Source organism: Cynocephalus volans, chromosome 1 (assembly GCF_027409185.1).
Source record: "Cynocephalus volans isolate mCynVol1 chromosome 1, mCynVol1.pri, whole genome shotgun sequence".
Taxonomy (NCBI): Eukaryota; Metazoa; Chordata; class Mammalia; order Dermoptera; family Cynocephalidae; genus Cynocephalus; species Cynocephalus volans.
Window position 1 is genome coordinate 254196140 of NC_084460.1, and position 4590 is coordinate 254200729.

A 4590-nucleotide genomic window follows, 5' to 3' on the forward strand; every position below is an offset into this window, starting at 1 on the left:
TCACATCTGCCATGTATCTTTTTGTTTTTATTTCTCATTTTGTTTTATTGTTTCTTTGTTTCTCCTTTATCCCCTTTTTTCCCAATTTTTCTAAATTGGAAATTTATTTAGTAATTTAGCTATTTTCCAGTATAACATTTTCATTGCTTTAGTAATTTAATTATATATTTTTCAATTGTTGCCTTCATGATTGCTCAAGGAATTACCTCTTAATTTACCAAAATGTATTCTAGATTTATATTTAGCTTCAGTGAAATACAGAAACACTACCCCTGTATAGCTTCATTCCCTTTCTTTTCATGCTATTATTGTTATACATATTTGGTCTATATATGTTATAAACTCAACAATGCATTGTTACAGTTATTACTTTACACAGTCATGTCTTTTAAAGAACATGAGAAAAAAGAGTATATTTTTGTTTTTACATTTACCTCTTACTTATCATTTCTTATTCCTTTCATATCTTCCTTTGAATTAGAGTTAACTTATATGTCATTTCTTAATCTAGTACAACTTTTCTCCCACCCACCCACTCTGTGCTGTTGTCAAATATATTATTATCTATATGTTATAAACCCTACAATCCAATTATATACAGAAGTTTTAGGCAATTACTTTTTAAATAGGTTAAGAAAAGAAAGGGTGACAAAAATGCATTTATACTGTCTTTTATGATTACGTACATAATTACCCTTGTTAGAATTTTTTATTTTTCATGTGTTTTTATATCACTGTCTAGTTTCATTAGCTTTCAGCCTAAAGAACTATCTTTAGCATTTCTTGTAAGGAAGGTCTGCTAGCAATGACATTGCTCAAATTTTGTTTATCTGGAAATTCTTCATTTTATCTTCATCTGTGAAAGATAGTTTTGATGGGTATAAGATGCTTGGCTGACAGGGTTTATTTTTAATTTTAGCACTTTAAATATGTTGTATCGATGTCTTCTGGCCTCCATTGCTTCTGATGAGAATTCAGTTGTTAATCTTATTGGGATTCCCCTCTCCATGATGAGTCATTTTTTTTTCTCTCATTTTTTTCAAGACTGTGGGCATGTATATTTTGACAATGATGTGCCTGAGTGTGGACCTTTTTGTGCTTATCATAGTTGTATGGCCCTTTTTCCTCTCTTCTCTGTGATTTTCCTATCATGTGTAAGTTGGTTCGCTTATTGACACTTCACAGTTCTTTGTGGCTCTGTTTATCTTTCTTCATTATTTTTTCTCTCTGTTCTTCTCTATTCACCTATCATCCAGTTTGCTAATTCTTTCTTTTGCCAACTCAAATCTATTCTTGGCTCCTCATTCCCTGGTTTTCCATGTTAAAATAATTACTATGTGTGTATAATTATTGATATTTTCAATTCATGGGACATTGTCATTATACCTACTTTTAATTATAGAGACAGGGTCTATTTTAGTTCTTTGGATATATTTATAATAGCTTCTTTGAGGCTTTTTTGACTACAACCTCTAGACCACTTTAACAGCAGTTTCCATTGTCTTCTTTTTTCCGTGTATGATCATATTTTTTTTTTGTTTCTGTGCATGTCATAATTGTTTTGTTGAAAATAGTGCATGTTCAATAATATACCATAGCAACTCATGATGCTGATCCCTGTCATTGCCAGGCTATGTTGTAGTTTTTTGATTGATCATTTATTTATTTGCTTAATGACTTTGTTGAATTGATTCTGTGAAGTCTATTTCCCATTGAGCATGACTGTGTGGTTTTTGATGTCCTTGCTCAGACTTTTTCTTTTCATTTCTTAGCCTGGCTAGCTAGGGGTTGCTCCTGGATCAGCAGTCATATATTACTCAAAGGTTGTACTTAAGCTTCCTTAGCCAGTTAGATCTTTAATCTTTATCATTGGATGTGTTTGTGGCTTGGAGGCTGTTATCACAGTTCAAGGAAATTGTTTTTGCTACGTGTTCAGCCAAGTATGAGTAGCTTGAATTTTTCCTCTCCATTCACTCATGAGAAGGCACAGCTTTGGCCATATGCACAATCTTCCAGACTTCCAGGGATGCATATGATTTTATTTTTAAGCCCGGTTTCCTAGGAATTGCCCCTATATTAGAGTAGCTGTTAGACCTATTGGTCAGAGGTTGTGCTTAAGCGTCTAGGGCCATTGAGACTTCTGCCCTTTGTTGATTGATCCCTATGAGGTTAAGGAATGCTTTCAAGTATTCTCCTGAGTGCAGCTTAGAGCTTATACACAGGCTTCCCAACCCCAGCATTGGCTGTGATCACAGGAGGGTCCTTTTGACTCACTCCTTCCCTGGTTCTCCATGCTCAAAAATTCTGATGCTCAGAAGTTTTGCTTATCACTGCTTATGTTATGGAGTTATGATTGTCTTCTTAATTGCTCTTCACTAAGATCTCCATTGTTTTTGACAACACCCTTAGTCATGGAATTTTCCATGCTATGCTCCAAATAAAGTTAGCTCCCTCATGCAGAGCTCTGCAGAGCTCTTCCTCTTTAAGGACAGCCTCTTCCAGCCTGCTTCTCCCTGTGGGCAGAACATCTGCTCACTTCACAAGACATGGGAACAAGGAGAGCAGCGTTCTTTATCTAGAGTGACACTTCTGCTTTATGAGTAGGTGCTAGCAGGGGCCCTACTCTTCCTGTCTTGCCTCTCCTGATAGGGAACCTCTGCCCTATTTGTGACCTTGAAGCTGCAGTATAAGACATCAGGATACATTATTCTTGGTCTCTTGCACATGGAGTAAAGCCCTATGAGTAAGGGCTAGGTGGAACATGGAGGCCCTGGCCCCCTCAACTACACTGCCTGGAATAAAAAATTCATGGCTAGGGGTGGGATGAGAAATTCTTGCAGCCTGCCCTCTTTCATCCCCAGCTTGAAACCAAAGCAGGGAGAGAAAAAGTCCACATCTTCTTGGATTCATCTTCCAATATTAGAGCTCCTAGGGTAGTTTTTACAACATGAACCTTGTGATGGCCGGTGGGAGGTGGTGGTGAAGGTTGAGGTGGGTCTTGGCTCAAATGCCACAGTCTCTTACTATTTTCACCAAATTTAGAAGATTTTCGTGAATAAATGTTTTTCCTTTTGCTTTTTATGCCCTTAAGAAAATTTTGAGACTTTAAATGCTTGTTTTTATACTTTTGCTAGTTAAATGATTTTTTGTTGGAAAGAGCTTCTGTAGCATTCCTCACTCCTCTATTCTAGAAGTTCACTCTATTCATAGATTTTTTAAAATGAAGGTAAATTTGGCAATCTTGACAAACATTTTCATTTTTTTAATTTTATCTTTTAAACTGACAGACAAAATTGTATGTACTTACCATGTACAACATGATGTTTTGAAGTATATACACATTGTGGAATGACTAAATCCAACTAATTAACATATGCATTACCTCACATAGTTAGCATTTTTGTACAGAGAACACTTAACATCTATCTACTCTCAGCATTTTTCAAGAATACAATATACTGTTATTAACTAAAGTCATCATGTTGTACAATCTATTGTGAAACATTTTCACTCAAAAATGAAGGAACTTGCCTCTGAGTGACTTGTGCAGGGATACAGAGTTAACTCAAGACAAAAGCAGCACTAGACAACTCAATTTGAGTGTGGCTTGTCCAAAATATTCCCTACCTCCCAGTTCCATGCAAGTTAAATCTTTTCCCTGCAGCCAACTTGATTCTCAAAATGTCCTCTATTTGACCAGTGGTTGCATGCTCAAGCTGGCTCTTGTGCCTTTTGATATGTCCCCATCATTCCTTGAACATCTATGCTTTCTAGCACACAAAAAATATATTTTAAGTTCATGTTTTACTTTCCACGCCTCAGTCCTGGAATCAGGCATTTCTCCAAGGAGTACTCATTCCTTTCTGAAGCAGTTTTAAGAATATGAAATATAATCTCTAAATGCTGAGGACTCTAATAGAATTCTCTTTCCATTCTTTTTTATTAAAATGTTTTCGTAAAGTAAGTTCCTACCATCTCTTCCAAATTTATCTGAGCCAGAATGACTGAGCTTTACTACTGACTGTTTTCCCACTGAGTTTAGACTTGTCATCATGCATTTCAACCAAGTCCTCACTAAAACAATCCCTTAGCTTGCACCTTTTCAGTTATGCAAGTTTTCAAACCTGTAACAATACAATCTACTTCCTTTCAGGACTAAGTTATCAAATTTAAGAGGATGAAATGATGTTTAAGTTAAGATTTCAAAAATATAGGTTTTATACATTTCAGAAAAAAACATCTAAGTGGGTTCTGTAACTGCAGAGATTCAATCTATAACTTTAATTCTATATATATTTTCAGCTTTGCAAAAGATGTTGCATAAATATACTTACTTAAGTTATAAAATCAGAAAGTGTAAAAACACATAAAATTGGCTTGTAAGGAAAAGAAAATATGTCAATATGGTGTCTAAATTTTATCATAAACATGAAAAAAATAGAAGCTTTTAAGGAGTAAAATTTATTGAAATTAAGAGATAAGCAACAAAATATTTTCATTTTTTATATAATTTAGGACTTTAAAAATTATTTCTTAAAAAATAAAATTACATTTTTGCTGTTCTTCAGGTCTCTTTTATGTGGTTCTGTC